Source organism: Diabrotica virgifera, chromosome 5 (genome assembly GCF_917563875.1).
Source record: "Diabrotica virgifera virgifera chromosome 5, PGI_DIABVI_V3a".
Classification (NCBI taxonomy): Eukaryota; Metazoa; Arthropoda; class Insecta; order Coleoptera; family Chrysomelidae; genus Diabrotica; species Diabrotica virgifera.
Window position 1 is genome coordinate 35990870 of NC_065447.1, and position 23356 is coordinate 36014225.

At 32.4% G+C, this 23356-nt stretch overlaps 1 protein-coding gene across 3 annotated transcripts in view; it reads right to left on the reverse strand.

Moving 5' to 3' along the window:
* The window catches only part of LOC126885685 (protein PALS1), a 667108-nt gene that overhangs the window by 51502 nt on the left and 592250 nt on the right, over nt 1-23356 (reverse strand). The window lies entirely within an intron of this gene.

Sequence of the window (23356 nt, forward strand, 5' to 3'; positions counted from 1 at the left end):
ACTAGAACATACAAAGATTTGTCAATTTTTTTACATATAAAGAAGTACTCCACCTATCTAATGCACTTTACAGAATTGAAATCGGATTATTTAAGCAGCCTCAGCAATGTTTTAAAGTTATAAACAATTTTTTGACTTATAAACAAATTAGTGCTGTGGCCAGGAGGGGGTGCTACGGGCTCCTTTATTTAGATGGACTTACCCAAGTTTTTTTATGTATTTTGACCCGTAGAACACGAATTTTTTGGGTAACAGTTGATCTGGATGTCGATAAGATTGTTATAAATAAAGAACTTGAGGAATTACATAAAATCGATTTTTCGCAAAATAAAACATTTTTTTGTATTTCTTGGGTAATTCTAAGCAAAAAATGTTTTTACAATTTTTTTCGTAGGATGCATAGTTTTCGAGATAAACGCGGTGGAACTTTCAAAAAATCGAGAAATTGCAATTTTTGAACGCGAATAACGTTTGATTAAAAAATAAAATAGCAATTCTGCTGACAGCATTTGAAAATTTAAGTAAAATTATACCGGTTTTAATTATTTGCATTGCTAAAAATTAATTTTTTTATTATTAAACAAAGCTATTTGTTTATAAGCCAAAAAATTGTTTATAAATTTAAAACATTGCTGGGGCCCCTTAAATAATCCGATTTTAATTCTGTAAAAAAGTATATTAGATAGGTATAGCACCTCTTTATATGTCAAAAAAATAGCCAACTTCTAAATGGTCTACTTTTTGTTCAGAAAGATTTTAAAAAATTTGAATTTTTTTAAAAACATTTAGATTGCAAATTTATTATGCAAAATTTATTAGGTCGATTTTAATGAAATTTGGTTCACGATTTAAGTATGTTACAAAGAATTTCCTTAGCGAATTACTAAGGTTCTAAGTGTCACCAAAGTGGTTAAAAAATATTGAATAACAACAGACTTATTTTGCCCCCTTATTTTGTATTTATTGCAGAAAAGGTAATACCTTAAGACATTTTTACCAGTCGTATATCATACAAAATTCAATTATCTTTATTTTATTTCTCTACGACTTGGTTCCAAAACGAATCGTTTTAAAGTTATAAGCAAAGAAAGCAGAAAAAAATCGATGTTTTTCGAAATTTTTAAATATTTTAATTTTTTTATTAATGTTCCGGGCATATTTGAGAAGGAGCATAAGTCAATTATTATTACTGAAGGTGTCACCTAACTTTATCTGCAAAAATCCGAATGCCACCTCTCACATCCAAAAATAGACGTTTTTTCGCAGATCCTTATTGGTCTATAAGGGTTAATAGGCATTGCGATGTAGCTAGTTTTAACTACTATTACAAGTGTACAGAAATATATGAAACCACGAAGGTCACTCAGGTAGAAAATCAAGGAGAGGGGACTTGAGTTGAACGCGTTGGTGCAAAGAGTAAACACAATATTACAAGTGCCATAAAAAATAGGGTACTAAGGACCGGTACTTTATGCAACTTTATATTCCGAGTAAACCCCGGTTAGAGGAATTGTGGCATGCATAAAGTACCGGCCCTAAGTGCACAGTCGCCTGTAATTATACACAATGTTTTAAAATTTTTATCGGAAATTCGTAGAAAAGTTGAACTATAAAGATAGCAGAGAAAGTATGAGACAGGAATTTCACCAGCTTGGATTTCGTTGGCGAAAGACATCAAATAATAAAAAAATACTGATTGAGAAACACGACATTAGACATTTAAGACTGCAGTATCTCAAGAACATTAAAAAAGTAAGTAAAGTCAGTAATAAAAAACTAGTATTCCTTATTTTTGTATTTAACTGAAATACACTGCGGTGCAAAAAAATCGATCCACTAAAAATTTGGTCATTTTTGAAATTTCGAATTTCCTAAACCTGTTGTTCGATTTAAGTGATTTTTTACCACGGTATAGCCTTATTCATTGACAATATCGCTGTAATAATATTTTTGCTAGACAGTCAAACTGTCATTGTATACCGGGTGTACGAATCAAACTGTGTCTTTTTCTAAAAGTTCGTATCACCCTGTGGACTATTTTAGCATTTATAAAATACTGAAATTAAAACCTAACTATCCGTCCTGTTCCGAGGCATCCCGTTGGTTCTTTGAGCATTGCTTCATTTTACGATAGGTAGGTTGCTAACCTCGCCTATTAACCTTCCACTTTTAGTTCATTCTTTCACGGTTTTTACTCTAAATTTTAAAGAACCGCTTGGATTGACATGAAATTTGGCATACGTATAGCTTACATGTCAAAGAAAAAAAGTGATATTGTGCCGATGTGTGCTTTTGCTCCACCCCCCTTGGGGGTGAAAAAAATGTATGTCTAAAATAAGTCCGGAAATGGGTAAACTGACTAATTTTAAGTAACTTTTGTTCTATAGAGCTTTTTCGCCAAGTCAACACTTTTTGAGTTATTTGCGAGTGAATATGTTCATTTTTCAACAAAATAACCACATTTTTAGACGGTTTTTCGCAAATAACTCAAAAAGTAAGTATTTTGTCGAAAAAAACGTTCTTAGCAAAAATATAGCTTATAAAAAAGTAAAAAAAATGGTGTACGCGTTAGGTCTCTGGATCTCGTAGAACCAGAGTTATAGCCAATGAAAAATAGATTCATATTCACCAAATTTCAAATAGAATATTTCGACGTGAAATATCCAAAAAATTAAGCACTTTTTGGGGAAAACTCATTATAACTTTTTTAAAGTGTTTAAAAAAAGCTGTATTTCTGTTTTTACAAAAAGTTTCTAGCATTAAATTTAAGCAAGTTATGCTCAAAATAAAGTTGGTCCCTTTTGTTTTTGCAAAAAAAAAATCGGGAAGACCACCCCCTAATTAGCAATTTAAATGAAATTAATCGTTACCGCTTCACAAATTATTTTAATTATGTTGTGTTTATATGAACTGTAAGTTTCATCAATTCAAAGTGCTTATTTTTGAAAAAATTTGGTTTCAAAGTAAAATTTTTTAAAATTTAAATTTTGAAAAATATCCTTTCTTTCAAAATAACTTAAAAATTGTTAGAGATACCAAAAATCTCGAAAAACAAAAAAAAGTCGTATTTGCTTTTCTGAATATCATGTATTTTTTTGTTTTTCTGTTAGATAAAAATTGATTAAGATTTGGTGTTTCTAAATTTGCATACATTCGTGACCAGTGACTCGTTCAACCCCTTTTACCTATAGTCCTGTCGCCAGGGGGGGTACAACGGCCTCCTGTATTCAGATGGACTTACCCAAGTTTTTTTTATGTATTTTGACCTGTAGAACACGAATTTTTTGGGTAACAGTTGATCCGGATGTCGATAAGATTGTTATAAACCAAGAAGTTGAGGAATCACATAACAGCGATTTCTCGCAAAACAAAACATTTTTTTGTATTTTTTGGGCCATTTTAACCAAAAAATGTTCCTTCAAATTTTTTCGTAGGATGCATAGTTTTCGAGATAAACGCGGTTGAACTTTCAAAAAATCGAAAAATTGGAATTTTTGAACCCGAAAAACTTTTGATTAAAAAATAAAATAGCAATTCTGCTTACCGCATTTGAAAGTTCAAGTCAAATTATATCGGTTTTAATTATTTGTATGGCCAAAAATATATTATTTTATTGTTAAAACAAAGCTATAAACACCTAGTGCTTGAGTGATGTTTCAATGATTTCTCATTTAAAATCGAACGAGTACGTAGAGCAGGTAAAAGTGCAAGCGGGGCTATTTCTAAGTAACATGCATTAAAACGCATGTATTAGGCACGGGAAACAGTATGTGTTTATAGCTTTTTTTAACAATCAAAAAATAAATTTTTAGCAATGCAAATATTGAAAACAGATATAATTTGACTTAAACTTTTAAAGGCGGTAAGCAGGATTGCTATTTTATTTTTTGTTCAAACGTTATTCGGGTTCAAACATTGCAATTTTTCCTTTTTTTGAAAGTTCAACCGCGTTTATCTCGAAAACTATGCATCGTACGAAAAAACTTGTAGGATCATTTTTTGGTTAGAATGACCCAAAAAATACAAAAAAATGTTTTGTTTTGCGAGAAATCGCTGTTATGTAATTCCTCAACTTCTTTGTTTATAACAATCTTATCGACATCCGGATCAACTGTTACCCAAAAAATTCGTGTTCTACGGGTCAAAATACATAAAAAAAACTTGGGTAAGTCCATCTGAATTAAGAAGGCCGTTGTACCCCCCCTGGCGACAGGACTACTACAGCGCTTTCAATAATAAGGACTTTGAACCGATGAAACTTACAGATCATATAAACAATATATACACGAGTCAAGAAACTTGTGAAGTCGTAACAATTAAGTTCATTTAAGATACTAATTAGGGGGTGATTTTCTCGATTTTTTTACCAAAACCAAAAGGGACTAACTTTATTTTGAGCGTAACTTGTTTAATTTTGATGCTAGAAATTTTTTTTTCAAAACAAAAATGAAGCTTTTTTTAAACACTTTCAATAAGTTGTAATGAGTTTTCCCCGAAATGTGCTTCATTTTTGGTTATTTCACGTTAAAGTATTCCATTTGGAATTTGACGAATATTAACATATTTTTCATTAGCTATAACTCTGCTTCTACTAGGTGTAGAGACATGATATATACACAATTTTTTTTAAAATTTTTACAGGCTATATTTTTGCTATGAATGTTTTTTCGACGAAATACTTACTATTTGAGTTATTTGCGAAAAACCGTCTAAAAGCGTGGTTATTTTGTTAAATATTGAACATATTCACTGCCAAATAACTCGAAAAGTATTGACTTAGTGAAAAAACTCTATAGAACAAAAGTTACTTAAAATTAGCCAGTTTATCCATTTCCTGACTTTCTTTGGACGAATATTTTTTCACCCCCAAGAGGGGGTGAAAACCACCTCCAGGGCAAAAGCACATATCGGCACAATATCACTTTTTTTCTTTGACTTGTTAGCTATGTGTATGCCAAATTTCATGTCAATCTAAGCGGTTCTTTAAAATTTAGAGATTTTGCAATATTTTACCGTTAAAGAACGGACTATTTTATCTGGGCTTGGGACCGGCTGTGATAACTACCAAGCTACTAGATGCACCCGATAGTTATCCCAGGCAGTGTTGCTAGAAGTGGAAGAAGTGTTGTTAGAAGTGGAAAATCATGTAACGATGCAGTTTTTGTGATGAGGCAAATAGCGGAGAAATCATTAGAATATAACAAACCAGCCTTTTTCTGTTTCATAGACCTAGAGAAAGCGTTTGATAGAATCCAATTAAAAGATGTGATACACCTGGATATCATAAAAAATTTACCACTGGATATCATAAAACTGATAGAAAACATATATGTAAGAAATAAAATAGAAATGAAAGTCAATGGAATAATAACAGAACCCATAGAAACAAACACAGGAATCAGGCAAGGAGATTCACTAAGCCTTCTACTGTTTAACATAATATTGGATGCAATAACAAGTGAAGAAAAAAAGAGGGTACAAAATGGGCAATAGAGAGATAAAAATACTCTGTTACGCTGCTGATGACACCGTGTTAGTAGCAGAGTGCGAAGACGACCTACAAAGATTATTGCACGAGTTCAACATTACCGCAAAAGAAATGAATATGAAAATATCAGCCCAAAAAACAAAAAGCTTAGTAATTGCCAAAGAACCAATCAGATGCAAATTTGAGTTAGACAATCAAATTATACAAGTAATGACTTTCACATATCTAGGAATTAATCTATCAGCCGACTACAATATCGAAGAAGAGGTAAAAGACCAAATAATTAAAGCCAGTAGAACGGCCGGATGCCTAAACGACACAATTTGGAAAAACAAACACCTAAGATTGGAAACAAAGGCCCGAATATACAAGGTGTCCCAAAAGTAGTGGAACGGTCGAATATTTCGCGAACTAAACATCGGATCGAAAAACTGAGAAATACGTGTTGAATAATTTTCAAAAATCTATCCAAAGACACCAAACACCAACCCCCACTACACCCCCTGGAGGTGGGGTAGGGGTAACTTTAAAATCTCAAATAGAAACACCCACTTTTTCTTGTAGATTTGGATTCGTTACGTAAAAATAAGCAACTTTTATTCAAAACATTTTTTCGAACTATGGATAGATGGCGCTATAATTGGAGAAAACGATTTATCCTGATACCATAGGGAAATTATGGAAACGGTCTAATATCTCGAGAAATACACTTCCAAATGAGAAACCAAAAAACAGGATTTTAATATTTTTCGAAACCCTATCGAATAACACTAAACATGACCCTCCAACCGACTCCCTGGAGGTGGGGTAGGGGGTAACTTTAAAATCTTAAATAGGATCCCCCACTATCTTAGATAGGATTAAATCTTAAAATCCCCCACTTTTTATTGCAGATTCGGATTCGTCATGAAAAATTAAGCAACATTTATTTGAAACATTTTTTAAAATTGTTAATAAATGGCGCTTTAATTTGAAAAATACGATTTATTAGCGCCATCTATCAGCAATTTTAAAAAACGTTTCGAATAAATGTTGCTTAATTTTTCATGATGAATCCGGATCTGCAATAAAAAGTGGGGATTGCTATTTAAGATTTTAAAGTTACCCCCCACCCCACCGCGAGGGGGTAGGTTGGAGGGTTATGTTTGGAGCTATTCGATAGGTTTTTGAAAGATATTAAATACGTGTTTTTTTGTCTTTCATTTGGAAGTGTATTTCTCGAGATATTAGACCGTTTCTATAATTTACCTATGTTATCAGGATAAATCATTTCTCCGAATTATAGCGCCATCTATCCACAGTTCGAATAAAATTTGCTTACTTTTACGTAAGGAATCCAAATCTGCAATAAAAACTGGGGGTTTCTATTTAAGATTTTTAAGTTACCCCCCACTCTACCTCTAGGGGGTGGAGTGGGGGGGTCGTGTTTAGTGTTATTTGATAGATTTTTGAAAATCATTGAATACGTATTTTTCAGTTTTTCGATCCGATGTTTATTTTACGAAATATTCGACCGTTCCGCTAGTCAGTTATTAGGCCGACTTACACGGCCAAAACAAGACCAGATACAAGCAAAACACGAAGACATCTGGAAACCAACGAAATGAAGATATTAAGAAGGATTGCTGGAAAAGGACTACAGGATAGGGCTAAGAAGTGAAGAAATCAGACGCATATGTGGGGTAGACAATATAAATACCCCATAAAACGAAATAAAATTCAAGTTTTTCAAAACCTGCTTAATTTTGTAGCCAATTTTATGTAAATCCCTATAAATTTTTGCACTAAAATTGAAATCGTAACAATAATCTAGTGTTGCTAAGCTACATTGTAGCTTAGTAACTGTCAACTCCGATAAATAATTTGCCAATTTTCATTTTTTTCGACAATGTTAATCATTCAACAAATAATTTACCTATCATTTTTTAAATAAGAATTTAATAGTAGGGGAGCAAAGTATGTTAAATGTGCAGTCACTCGAGCGCTTTGGGGACGTATTGGGTTGTGAAGAGTATGTCCTAAAACCAAAAAAAGTTAAGTAAAGGTTTTCATTTTTGTGGGCGCTTGCTATTTTTTAATTTAATTCTCCATTTCCAACAATCGTTTTTTCAGATTATAGCACCATCTATCCATAATTCGAAAAAATGTTTCGAATAAAATTTGCTTATTTTTACGTAAAGAATCCAAATCTGGCATAAAAATTTGGGACTCCTATTTAAGATTTTAAAGTCACTCCCCTCCCCACCTCTCTGGGGGTCGAGTTTGGTACCATTCGATAGATTTTTCAAAAATATTGGTTAAGTGTATTTTGCAGTTTTTCGATCTAATGTTTATTTTGCGAAATATCGCGGGATTTGTATTTAAAATTTTAAATTTACCTCCCACCCCTCTCCGTGGGGGGTCATGTATGATATCATTCGATAGATTTTTGAAAAATATTAAACACGTATTTTTTAGTTTTTCGATCTAACGTTCATTTCGCGAATTATTCGCTTTTATTTTGTGAAACTTTTTAATTCGCCCATTTCCTTACGCCCCGCTCAAATCGTCAGATTTTTTAAATATACACTCTTTTGCATGTACTTAACTTATCTTATCTTAATCTGGCAATTTCGAGTATTTTTAAGGATAGATTTTTTTTTCGGGTCCCCCTTAACGAACTCCCCTGTGTTAAGAGCCAATATATGGTAGAGATACATCTGCAGGGTACCAGGTTTCTCCCCATATGATAATCTGACGCGCTCGAGTAACTAAAAAAATCCCCGCTTGGGCTCCCCTACCATAAAATTTATGTCGAAAAAAATAACAATAATTGTTTGCAAATTATTTATCGGAGTTGACAGTTACCAGCTTAGCAACACTAAATTATTGTAACGATTTGGAACTTAATGCAAAAAATTATAGGGATTTACGTAAAATTGGCTACAAAATTAAGCAGGTTTTGAAACATTGGAAATTTATTTCGTCTTTTGGGGTTTGAGAACAAGCAAAACATTTTATCAAAAGTGGCATTTTTCGCTAAAATTGAAAATAGAAAAGTTTTTCCTCTTGGGCACTCCATCCGTGGACACACTGTATTATATTATTTTACATCAGATATTTAAACTTTATTACTCTATTAACCAAAATCACATACGGAAAGGTACGTATGACCGAAAATGCATATATTATTTATGTGTTTTGGAAGTAGAATTTTAGAATTTCCTTGTAAAAATATTAGGATCACAGATTTTAATGGCGCATTTTTATTTGTTTCGCGAATTTGTTGTTTTTGCTTTTTTGTTGATTGCTGATTAACACTTTGCTTTATTTCATTGCAAATTATTCAACTGACAGTTCACATCACCTTTTATTTCGGTAATGTCGCAAACCGAAATATCCAAACATGTACATTTTCCATTGGACACGTACTAACCGCACTAGCCCAAATTCAAATTCGTCTGTTGTCGGTATGCGATGTGACAATTTCACTCTAATTTGCTGACAAGTTGTCGACATACTGTTTAGCTAGATGATAGCCATTGATTATTGTGAATAGTCGTTTATTAATAGACAGAGTAATAAGTTTTAGTATCGTTAGGTTTATGCAAGATCCATTTATTTCAAAAATTTTCACTTTTTAATTTTGAGTATTGATCAATTCCGTCTATAATAGTGTTCAAAGTCGCTGTAAGAGGTAGATCAAATAGCTTTACACGGTAGATTAGATATCATTGCAAGATTTGTTTCGTTTAAAATATATAAAAATTTAGCGACTCAAAATCTATTCCATTAGTTTAAAATTAACAATAAAACGAATACCTTTCTACACAACATTATATATAAACAACACCATTGAGGTAACTCTCAAAATTTCAGATTGATTGGAGTAAAATTGCCAAAGATACAGCATGTTGAATATCCCTACCTTCGACTTGCGTTGCCGCTGTTTCGGCGCCAGCATGCCTGAGCGTAGTGAGAAACGTTCAACAACTGTTCCCCTTCTCTTTTGTAGATTATTCCGCGATTCAAAAACATATTTCGATGTGCATTACTTTACGATTTGACAGACAAATAAGAACACGAACACGAAATTGTCAAAACTTTAAACGCGTTTTTCTTAAAACTGCTTTTTCAAAGGCGGTGGAGATTGTCTCAAAAACTACTTGACCGATCTACCTGAAATTTTGCATATATTTGTTGTTGTGCTTATTTTTTGTTTAGCAATAATAGGTTTGTTCGTAGAACGATCAGCAATCATTTCCAACCATCAGACGTATGCGTGTTCGTAGGCTACGATCTCTGGTAACTGCGCAGCGCTAACTGTTAACTGCGCATGCGTCTGATGTTTGGCAACGGTTTCTGATCGTTTGGATCGTACTACGAACAAACCTAATAAATATGTCGATTTTCACCCTTTTGTTACAAAGTTTTTTTTTGACTTCCGAGTGATACCAAGAACTCAAAAATCGTTAAAAATAAAAAAACTCGACAGCTTTACCTCGAGAAACTTGTAAGCTAATAAATAAAATCTTTTTAAATTATTAGTTTCACATAATCCAGTGATGAATTCTAATGTCCACCGCAAAATCCATTTTTTTGAGGTGTCTGTAAAATATTGCCACCGTTGGCTTATTTCTCAATATTTTTTCTTGAAATTTTTTTTAATGTTTTTTGAATTGTTCCTAATATACAGGGTGTAACGAAAATACAGGTCATAAATTTAATCGCATATTCTGGGACCAAAAATAGTTTGATTGAACCTAACTTACCTTAGTACAAATGTGCATATAAAAAAAGTTACAACCCTTTGAAGTTACAAAATGAAAATCGATTTTTTTCCAATGTATCGAAAACTATTAAAGATTTTTTATTGAAAATGGACATATGGCATTCTTAAGACAGTAGCATCTTAACAAAAAATTATAGTGAAATTTGGACACCCTATAAAAATTTTATGGGGGTTTAGTTCCTTTAAACCCCCCCCCAAACTTTTGTGTACGTTCCAATTAAATTATTATTGTAGTACCATTACTTAAACACAATATTTTTAAAACTTTTTTGGCTCTTAGTACTTGTTCGAAAATTCAGTTTTTAACGAGATATTTTGAATATTTGTCAAATCCACCACATATTATATGGTTAAGTACGATTATGGAGACTTGGTAATAATATGAAAATTTATGTATGATTTACATTTTTAGGTATATTTTAAACCGTATTAAAAAAGAAGCCATATCTCGATAAAAGTTGCCTTCTCGAAAAATACAAAGCCGCAAAAAAGGTTTAAAAACATTTTGTTTAACTAATGGTATCCCAGTAATACTTTAATTGAAGCGTACACAAACATTTGGGGGGTTTAAAGGAACAAAACCCCCATAAAATTGTTATGTAAACATATTAAAAAAGAAGCCACAACTCGATAAAAAATGCCTTATCGAAAAAATACTAAGAGCTAAAAAAGTTTTAAAAATATTGAATTTAACTAATGGTACCACAATAATAATTTAATTGGAACGTACAGAAAAGTTTGGGGGGGTTTAAGGGAACAAAACCCCCATAAAATTTTTATGGGAAGCACAAATTTCACTATAATTTTTCTTTAACATGCTCCTGCCATAAGAATGCCACATATCCATTTTCAATAGAAAATCTCTAATAGTTTTCGATATATTCGAAAAAATCGATTTTCATTTTGTAACTTCAAAAGGCTATAACTTTTTTTATGTGCATATTTGTACTAAGGTAAGTTAGGTTCATTCGAACTATTTTTGGTCCCAGAATATGTGATTTAATTTATGACCTGTATTTTTGTTACACCCTGTACTTATTTAATTTAAAAATAAAATATTTGTACCATAGTTTTAAAACACAAAATTGTGCTTGAAATGTTGATTTCAAACCATACCCCTCCCCCCTAATGAAAGCTTAGAGCTTTGAAACAATGCTGCCTTGGTCTGTCTGTCCAGTGACATAGTTTTGTCTCAATTATGTGCGAGAAAAATGAAAGAATAGATCAATGGATGTACTAGTCATTGCTTGTTCGCCAATGAGCCACATGTGTTTACCTGTTTACCATTACATTAGAAAAAGTAGTTCAGATTCTGGGAGAAGTACTTTAAAAATATACGCAACGAAGGTGTTCATATAATTATGCGCATAGTGTACACTTCTCTTCTTCTTCTTCTTTTTGTATAGACATGACTCTTGTCTGTTTTTTTTTCAATGTGCCTCTAGTAAGTTGTCGTTCCATCGTTTTCGTGGTCTTCCCACTGATCGTCTTCCTATTGGGGAACGGTCTCTCGCTGTCCTGACTACCCTATTTGTTGTCATTCGGCTTATGTGGTCATTCCATTCTATTCTTCTGTTTCTTACCCAGTTATTAACGTTATCCACCTTGCATCTCCGTCGTATATCTGTACTTCTAGCTCTCTCCCATAAAGTCTTCCATCGATTTTTCGAAGGGTTTTCATCTCCGCTGTTTCGAGCAATCTTTTGGTTCTCTGTGTCGGGTCGTGTTTCTGTCGCGTATGTCATTATTATTGGTCTTATGACTGTTTTGTAAATTCTGCCTTTCATTTCTTTTCCGATATTTTTATTTCTCCCTATTGTGTCATTCAGGCAACCTGCGGCTCTGTTTGCTCTATTCACTTGATCTTCCACTTCTGTTTCGAGCCTCCGTAGCTAGAGAGTGTGATGCCTAGGTATTTAAAATCCATCACTTGTTCTATTATCTGACCTTCCAGTTCCAATTTACATCTTATTGGATCTGCTGTTATAACCATGCATTTTGTCTTTTTTGAGGAAATTAATATGCTAAATCACATAGTATACACCCAGTAATTAATTAAATAAAAACTTTCAGTCGAGGGATAAAATAGAGAAGAAGAGTTTCTAAAAGGAATTCAACCCCTCTAGACCTAAGTCTAATAATAAACCCACGGAACAGGTAGGTATTTTTTTGGAATTTTTTTGGCACAAAACAATTCCTTTTCTTGCTTACAAGTTCAAGTTGATAAAACAAGTCCCAAACTTTATTATTCCGTGATAAAAATTATAAATATCGCTAAAAGCCAGCTCAGGATTAACCAATAGGCGGCCGCCAAGGGCCCGCGCGTTTGATGCGCAAATACATTAATTAATATTGAATTATTTGTATGAATACAAATTTACGAAAACAATTGATATGTACTATGTTTTTGCTCTCAATAATATTGAATTAATATCCTTGATAGTCCGTAGTTTTGTTTATTTTTTTTTTTCGGTTTTTTTATGTATTTAAAAAGTTTCAAGAGAAATAATATTATAATTTTTTATTGAGTTTATTTAGGGACTTTAAAGTATTCATTTTAGGATATGGTTTTGTTTTTGTTCTGGTTATATTTAAAATATTGGCAATTAGTCCATTCACTCACGTTACAATATTACAAAAGCTCTGAATTTTGAAGAACCGCTTGGATTGACATGAAATTTGGCATACTCATAGATAACATAATATGTCAGAAAAAAAAGTTATCTTGTGCCGATGTGTGCTTTGCCCTTGGGGTGAGTACCACCCCTTCTCGGGGCTAAAAAAAGATACGTTTAAATTAAGTCAGGAAATGAATAAACTGATTAACTCTAAGCAAATAAGCAAATTTTGTTCCATAGGGTTTTTTCGTCGGGGTAACCCAAAAGGACCTGGAGACGTCGTCGAGAGATCCGGGAAGAGTTTTCTTTTCTGTATAAGCGTTCGAGTTCCATGGAATCCTCTAGCAGGGAGATATGGTTTGGAACGCGAAGAGCACCGCAGTTGCAGCGGTGTCCGGATCTTCTCCTCGAACCTTGAAAATCCAGGAGAGGGCCACGTGGAGGCTCGCACCGGTTCGTACCCATATCCGCAGCAGGTCTCCAAGGTGAAGAGCCTCTAGTCGATAGAATAATGTAGGTAAGGGAAGTCGGCAAATTGGATCCGTAACTTCGGGATAAGGATTGGCTCTGAGGATCGGGGCGTGTCGGGCTTGGCGAGGAAGTGGGTCATGGCTGACGTGCCGGGCCTGGGTGAGGTGAAGTGAGCCTAATTCTTACGAGTTGGGTTTCATGGATCCGAGTTCGGTCCCGTGCCTTGGCCTCCTGCGGAACCGTCTTGCTGCGAGGCTCTGAGTTACTTTCGGGTGCTTGGATGTCCTCTTCGGCCGCCATTCAACGGTCAGCTCAGAACTGGCACGAAGTCAATACTTTTCGAGTAATTTGCGAGTGAGTGAGTTTTGTTCATTTTCAACAAAAACAAACCACGTTTTTAGACGGGTTTTCGCAAATAGCTCAAAAAGTAAGTATTTTAAGGAAAAAATATTCTTAGTAAAAATGTAAAAAAAAACGAAAAAGTAGTGTATTCAGCAAAGTGTATTCAGACCCAGCAAAAGTAAAGTTGTAGCTCATGAAAAAAAAAAGGTTTTTATTCGTCAATTCCAAATCGAATCTTTCAACGTGAAATAGCCAAAAAATTAAGCAGTTTTCGGGGAAAACTCATCACAACTTTTTTAAAGTGTTTTAAAAAAGCTTCATTTTTGTTTTTTTAAAAAGTTCCTAGCAGCAAAATAAAGCAAATTACACTCAAAATAAAGTTGGTCCCTTTTTTTTAGTAAAAAAAAACGTGAAAATAACTCCCTAATTACCATCTTAAATTTAATTAATCGTTACTGCTACACAAGGTACTCTGCGTATGTATTGTTTATAATTATCTATAAGTTTCATCGGTTAAAAGTGCTTATTTTTGAAAGGGCTTGAACGAGTCACTAATCCAGTGTCGGATCTACGGGGAGGAAAATGGGGATATTTCCCCTCTAATAAGGTCCAAAAGTAAAGAAAAAAGTTGTTGAAATATAAAAATATATTAGCTGAGATGAAACTTAAACGAAAGACAGACAAATTAAACCTAATACACTAGTTAGGAAAATTAAGGGAACTTAATGCATGTAAGTTACTATTTGTGTCTTTTATGTAGTTTGGTTTTACCTTTTTTTATGTTTTTTGGTTGGTGTGTCAATGAATGTTTCCCCCTAAGGCTAATTTCCCCTCCCAAGGCAAAACTCTAGATCCGCCACAGCACTAATCACGAGTGTATGCAAATTTTGAACAGCTATATCTTCACAAACGTTTGTCTTAAAGAAAAACAAAAAATCCAAAATATTCGGAACAATAAAACCTACATTTTTTTATTCTTTGAGATTTTTAATACTAAAAAATACTAAAATACTAATAATTTTTAAGTTATTTTGAAAAAAAAGGAATTTCTTTCAAAACTGAAATTTTTTTTCTAAAATACGCACTTTGAACTGTTGAAACTTACAGATCATATAAATAATACATAAGTAAAGTAACTTGTGAAGCGGTATTAGCTATTAGCGGTAACTTGTGAAGCTTAATTTCATTTATGATGCTAATTAGAGAGTGATTTTCACGATTTGTTTTACCAAAAGTAAAGGGACCAGCTTTATTTCGAGCTTAACTTGCTTACTTTTGATGCTAGTAACTTAAAAAACAAAAATAAAGCTTTTTTAAACACTTTAATGAAAGTGGTGATGACTTTTCTCCAACAAGTGCTTCGTTTTTTTTTGTTATTTCACGTTGAAATATTCGATTTGGAATTTGACGAATAAGAACCTACTTTTCATTAGCTACAACTCTGCTTTTACTGGGTCTAGTCTACGTCTACATACTTCGTACACACATCATTTTTTTCACTTTTTTATGAGCTATATTTTTTCAATAAAGTACATACGTACTTTTTGAGTTATTTGCGAAGAACCGTCCAAAAATGTGGTTTGTTTTTGTTGAAAAAGAACATATTCACCAGCAAATAACTCGAAAAGTATTGACTTAGTGAAAAAACTATAGAACAAAAGTTGCTTAGAATTAGTCAGTTTATCCACTTCCTGACTTATTTTGAACGTATATTTTTTCACCATCGAGAAGGGGCGGTACTCACCCCCGGAAGAAAAGCACACATCGGCAAAATATCACTTTTTTTCTCCGACGTGTTAACTATGTGTATGCCTAATATCATGTCAATCCAAGCAGTTCTTTAACTCGCAGCAAAAACCGTGAGTCAATGGACTAAATATTTTTAGATTTATTTAGTACCTAATAATAAATGATCTTGTTTACATTGTCATAATATTTACAATTTTTTTTCAATGTAAAAGGCCGCTATAAGGGGGTCTACTTCTTATGGCCGCCTAGGGCCCCATGGTGCCTTAAACCGTTACTGCTAAAAGATATCATAAGCGAGATCTTTCAAAATTTTCTTATATTCAATCAAGTTTAATTTTCAAATTCTTGTCCCATTATTTTTGTTCCTCTGAAACAGCGGTTCTCAATCTGTGGTACATGTACCACTGGTGGTACATATAATTATTTGCGGTGGTACACAAAACGCAAAGACAGACAAAATCACCACCACTATTATAGTTAACTAGATTATCTAGCTAGATAGAAATTTCAGTTAGGTGGTACCAAAAATAATAAAAAGTATTTATATAAATATCCAATAAATGTTAGATAGATGGAAACTATGGAAAACAAAATGTTACTATTTATTTCGTTTTTAAACATCCATTACCTTCAAAATGGTTGGTATACTGTATAGTGCATTTTATTTTTATGTTTAATCGAAAACAAAAGTTACACGATCCACCTACAAGCTACATGTCGTAAACAAATGGTAATTCATTCACTTATTTCATTTCATTTCATTTGAAATTAGTATTCAAGGAATATATTGTGAGAGACAGTTTACAGAAGCTCAGTCAATTATTTTCTCGAATGTTTCCTTTATTGTCTATTAACTCGCTTGGATAAATAAAGGTGACGAATAGCATGGCGTCGACAAGAAAAATTATTGAGAATGTTCGCGTCCTTGTCTTTTTTCTTAGTCGTTTGTCTTTTTCTGACAGTTACTAATTGTTTTCTTTAAAGTTGAATAAGAGTGGCAAGGAAGAATTAAATTAAAGCCCAGTCAAAATTTTTTAATTAATATATTTTAGAAATGCAATTGCTTTTGTTTATTCCCAAAATAGATTAATAAAAAAGTTAAATTTCATAATAGTAGGGGTAGCAATGATGCTAAATTTGCATTTACTAAAGCGTTATGGAAACCTATTTAGTCCAGAAAGCCACTGCGCATCCGCTAGGAAAAATATTCTAATTCGGATTTTTTGCACAATCTTACTCAAAAAGGACTCATTTTAACAAATTTGCATGTTGCCAGGACCAAAAGGTGGTCAAAAATTTTTTAAACGTTTTTTTTTTGTTTTTTTCCTAAAATTATTTTTTTTGCATGGAAAAAAGTTTTTTTAGGTTTTTTGGATCATTCCAAACAGAAAAGGTCTTTAGTGACTTTTCTCTAAAAATGATAGTTTTTGACATATAAGCGATTAAAAATTGAAAAATTGCGAAATCGGCCATTTTTAACCCTCAAAAACTATGTGAAAAACTGAAAATTTTAATGTTGCCAAGGCAGGTAGATATTCTTTAAACATCGATTGATGAAATCCCGAAGAGTTTTTTGCAATACAATATTCAAAACTCCTTTGTTTTTTAATTGCTAATCAAGCGTGCGCGACACTATTTTCCACCGACAGTATGGTGCAAATGAAAGGAATAAATTCGTTATTTCGTAAACCGGCCACTTTAAGGAAAAATCCCGAAACAGGTCGATTTTTATTTTTAAGTTATGATATTGTGGCATATATGGTATACTAGTGACGTCATCCATCTGGACGTGGTGACGTAATTGATGATTTTTTTAAATGAGAATAGTGGTCGTGTGCTAGCTCATTTGAAAGATTCTTCAATTCTCTATTCAGTAATATAAACATTTACATAATTATTTATACAGGGTGTCCAAAATTTTTTTATTAAATTAAATTACTTGACAAAAAAAGAAGTAGAAGGACACCCTGTATAAATAATTATGTAAATGTTTACATTACTGAATAGAGAATTGAAGAACATTTCAAATGAGCTACCACACGACCCCTATTCTAATTTAAAAAAATCATCGATTACGTCATCACGCCCATACGGATGACGTCACTAGTATACCATATATGCCACAATATCATAACTTGAAAATAAAAGTCGACCGGTTTCGGGATTTTTCCTTAAAGTCCCCGGTTTACGAAATAACGAATTTATTCCTTTCATTTGCACCATACTGTCGGTGGAAAATAGTGTCGCGCACGCTTGATTAGCAATGAAAAAACAAAGGAGTTTTGAATATTGTATTGCAAAATACTCTTCGGGATTTCATTGATCGATGTTTAAAGAATATCAACCTACCTTGGCAACATTAAAATTTTCAGTTTTTCACATAGTTTTTGAGGGTTAAAAATGGCCGATTTCGCAATTTTTAAATTTTTAATCGCTTATATGTCAAAAACTATCATTTTTAGAGAAAAGTCACTAAAGACCTTTTCTGTTTGGAATGATCCAAAAAACCTAAAAAAACTTTTTTCAATGCAAAAAAAATTATTTTAGGAAAAAAACAAAAAAAAACGTTTAAAAATTTTTTGACCACCTTTTGGTCCTGGCAACATGCAAATTTGTTAAAAGGAGTCCTTTTTGAGTAAGATTGTGCAAAAAATCCGAATTAGAATATTTTTCCTAGCGGATGCGCAGTGGCTTTCTGGACTAATTGGGATGTGAAGATTAGGTCCTAAAACCAAAAAAAGTTAAGTTGTTTTCGATTTTAGTGGGGACTTTCCATTTTTAATTTAATTTTCCATTTCCAACAAACATTTTTTTCCGATTATAGCGGTATCTATCCATAATTCTAAAAAATGTGTCGAATTGAAGTTACTTTAAGCAATCCAAACCTACAATAAAAAATGGGGACTTCTATTTAAGATTTTAAATTAACTCCCCACTTCACCTTCATGCGATGTCGTGTTTGGTGTCATTCGATAGATTTTTCAAAAATATTGAGTACTTATATTTTTCTGTTTTTAGATTTGATGTTCATTTCGCGAAATATCGCGGGATTCCTATTTAAGATTTTACAGTTATAGTATTTTTACTACAAAAGCGATGTTACGTAGGTCAAAATTTTTGACTTAAGAGAACTGTCAAAACATTAGAATGTGACTTTTCATTATTGCCATGTTTATAATAAACATGGCAATAATGAAAAGTCACATTCTAATGTTTTGACAGTTCTCTTACGTCAAAAATTTTGACCTACGTAATATCGCTTTTGTAGTAAAAATACTATATCCCCATCTGCCTCCGTGTAGGTCGTGTTTGGTATCATTCGATAGATTTTTAAAAAATATTGAACACATATATTTTAGTTTTTCGATCTGACGTTCATTTCGCGAAATATCGCGGGATTTCTATTTAAGATTTTACAGTTACCCCATCTGCCTCCGCGTGGGTTGTGTTTGGTATCATTCGATTGATTTTTAAAAAATATTGAACACATATATTTTAGTTTTTCGATCTGACGTTCATTTCGCGAAATATCGCGGGATTTCTATTTAAGATTTTACAGTTACCCCATCTGCCTCCGCGTGGGTTGTGTTTGGTATCATTCGATTGATTTTTAAAAAATATTGAACACATATTTTAGTTTTTCGATCTGACGTTCATTTCGCGAAATATTCGTTTTTTTTTTGTGAAACTTTTGTGACTCGCCCATTTCCTTACGCCCGCGCCCCGCTCAAATCGATTTTTTAAATATTCACTGTAGAAGACATGAAAAACCTAGATATACCAATGAAACTTATAAAGCTTACGAAAATGACAATGAAGGGATCGACTGCAGCAATAATTATTACAGATAGCGGAATCACCAAAAATATAGAAATAGCAAGTGAAGTACGACAATGCGACTCTCTATCAACGTCACTATTTTTTAATGTCGCTATAAATATAGAAGGAACAACAAGAGCTACAGAAATAAAAGGTACGATTATAACATCGACGTCGCAACTTGTGGCGTATGCTGACGATATAGCATTAATTAGCAGAAACCTAAACAGTTTAAAGGAAGAATTTACGAAGTTATGCAAAGAAACATCCAAAAGGGGTTTAGAAATAAATCAAAACAAAACAAAATACCTAACATGCTCAAGAAAAAACCCAGTTAATGTGATAAGCTTAAATATTGGTGTATATGAATTTGAAAAGGTAGAACATTTTAAATATCTTGTGAGTCTCAGCTAATGAAACTAATGATAGAAGTATCGAAATTAATGAATTTATCTAGGCAGGAAACAGAACCTACTGAAAATACAGTAACTTCCTCAAATATAAGAAGCTTACTCAGAATACAAAACTGAAAATTTACAAAGCAGCAATTAGACCAGTAATCACATATGGTGCTGAAGTAATGTGTCTGACACAGAAAGAGGAAGAAAGATTAAGGATCCTAGAAAGTTAAATAATTCGGAGGATAGCAGGATCACTAAACTTAGGTAATAATGAATTTAGAAAACTCATGAACCACGAAGTAAGAGAACTTCTGAAAGGAGAAGACATCGTCAGATTTATCAAAGCAGAGAGACTCAGATGGATTAGACATATAGAAAGGAGGAATTCAGAAGCCGTTATCAAGAAAATTTCCAAATGGAGATCTGTATCCGGCAGACCACGAGGAAGACCCATAACTAGATGGGAGAACCAGATAGTAGAGGACCTTAAGAAGATGAGAGTCAGAGATTGGGTAACCAGAAGCAAAAAAGGAACGAATGGAGGAAAATCGTAGAAGATGCCAAGTCACACAACCAATTGTAAAACCAAAATGTTAATGCGGATTGATTCACCGCGACAAACGAATCGGAAGAGCCCAAAGAGGGCGGCAATCACTGCGCTAGGAGTGTAGATGCCATGTTGATGATGAAATATAAACTGTTCTGCATGTACTTACCTTATCTTAATCTGACTATTTCGAGTTTTTCTAAGGATAGATGTTTTTTCGGCCCCCTTAATGAACTCCCCTATATTAAGAGCCAATATATGGTAGGGGTACATTTACAGGGTACAAGGTTTCGAGTAACTACAAAAATCCCCGCTTGGGCTCCCCTACCATAAGAAAATAGCTTCAAAACCACAATCAAAATGACTTGTTCGAAGCCTCCGATAACATAATCAATGCGAATTTTGCGAAGTCCTAATAGGCATTGATCGCTTCCCACATTTGCTGAAGTTTTAATCTTTACGTCTAATATTTTGTTAATAAAGTCCCTTTCATGAGCATTTTTCAGTGAGTCACAGTTTTTTTATTTCTTTCTAACGCATTAAATTGTATGTGACAGAAAAAAGGCACGTCCGTGATTACAGAAATTTATAACATTTATTCTAGTTGCCGATAGATGGCGCTATAATCGAAAAAAAAATATTTACCAATTATACAGTATGTCCCTGTAAGTTGTATCCATATGGAAAACTTTTTTATTATTAATTTTACGAAAAAAACTTATTCTTCATAAAAAGCTCTGCATGGTCCAAAACCTAAGATTTAATCATCAAATATTAAATTTTTTGAATATTATACGAGGTATGTCAAAAAGTTTGAATTTCACTCAAGAGTAAAGTAGCTTTATTTTTCACAATATTAAAAATTGCTATTATGAAAAGTTGTTTGGAATTAAAAACTATATTCTAATATACAATTACATCCTTATAATTGAAAAAAATTTTTTTTTGAAAAATTATGGATAACTAACATTATTTTCAGTTATTTCAATTCTGATAACTCTTTTATTATTAATTTTACGAAAAAAAGTGACTCTTAATAAAAAGTTCTGGATGGTCTAAAACCTAAAATACAACCATCTTATATCAAATTTTATCAATTTTATACGAGGTATGTCAAAAAGGTAAATTTATATCAAAAGTAAAGTACCTTTATAGTTCAGAATATTTCAATTCGAAGGATGTAATTACATACTGAAACTTAGTTTTTAATTCTAAATAACTTTTCATAATAACAATTTTCGATATTGTGAAAAATAAACGTATTTTACTCTTGAGCAAAATTATAATATTTTTGACACACCTGGTATAAAATTGATAAAATTTGACATAAGATGGTTGTATTTTAGGTTTTAGACCATGCAGAACTTTTTATTAAGAATCACTTTTTTGCGTAAAATTAATAATAAAAAAGTTATCTGAATTGAAATAACTGAAACAAATATTAGTTATCCATAATTTTTCAAAAAAAAAAAAATTTTAATTAGAAAGTTGTAATTACCTACTAGAATATAGTTTTTAATTCCATACAACTTTTCATAATAGCAATTTCCAATATTGTGAAAAATAAAGCTACTTTACTCTTGAGTGAAATTCAAACTTTTTGACATACCTCGTATAATATTTAAAAAATTTGATATTTGATGGTTAAATCTTAGGTTTTGGACCATGCAGAGCTTTTTATGAAGAATAACTTTTTTTCGTAAAATTAATAATAAAAAAGTTTTCCATATGGATACAACTTACAGGGACATACTATATAATATATTTACGAATATAATTTTTACAATTTATAAGACTATACAAATTAAAGAAAATACCATTTTACAAATGCAATAAACACAATTGATTTGTTTTTATGCCGAATTGCAAATAAAATGTGACAACTGTCAGATTTAACTAAAATGTCATGTTAGAATAATTGTTATAAATGTATATTATCACGGACTTACCTTTTTTCTATCATTTGTGACGCACTGAAAAATGCCCATGAAAAGGACCATACATTAATGTAGGTTAATTCTAAATAATCTTAACCACGTAATCTAGTCCCATAATTACCATACGTAATTTCCGATAATTTGGGTTGGACACAAAATAGGGAATCTAATTGATAATTGCAAGTTTAAATTCCGATACTGAGATAAAAGATGAAGATAGACAAACTTCCTGATTAATTATTAATCCTTTGTAATTTTGATGATAATGATAAAGTTACGATGCTTAGAGATAAGGTAAAAACATTAGTTTATTATCTACAGTTACGGGAGAACTACCAAAGCGAAAGTAACGTGTTTTACTTTATTCTTTTTGAAAAAAAATCACAATATTATTAAAAAAGATCAAAATCGGTTTATAACATGCGAGAGATTGACCTGTTATATCATAGGATTATCGACATATACAGGGTGTTAGTAAACAAGTGCGACAAACTTCAGTGGGTAATTTTGCATGAAAAAAAATTACAGTTTGCTATATAAACGTATGTCCACAAATACTTCGTTTACTGAGATAAGGGGTGTTAAAATTTTTCTTACACACTTACGATTTATTTATTGCTTTGAAACTGCTTAAGATATACAAATGAAAGGCTGCTTTTAAGAGGTAGTTATTGCAAATTTTTTGACATACAATTAATAATTTTATATTCATCATTGGCGCGGACACGAGTAATGGTCTCAATTTTTTTGAAGTCTACATTAGTCTTTTTTAGTTATCATAAGTGTGACCAACTAGCCCGAAAAATCCGGGACATGGCCCGAATTACGAAGTTGTGTCCCGGCGTCCCGGACAAGGCTTCCGGGCCATCCGAATTTTCAACATTTTGGTAAAATTCTTTTATGAATTTTTGGATATTCTTCTAAGCATTCACATCAAATTGAATTGGTGGGACGAAAAAGTTGACAATTTCTAAAGTGTAATACTAATACCAAATCCAAAACGCATGCATTTTATAACTTGCGTGGTAATAGGTCTGGATCCCGCGTATGAAAACAAAGTTGATTAATAGCAAACTAAAAATTTGTTAATAGCTTAAGGGTGTCTAGTCGGACAAACTTTGATATATGGGAACACTGGAACAGGGGAAGTTTTAATTGTGGAACAGGTTAAAAATTTGGAACGGTCAGATAACAGACTTAAACTCTCCGAACA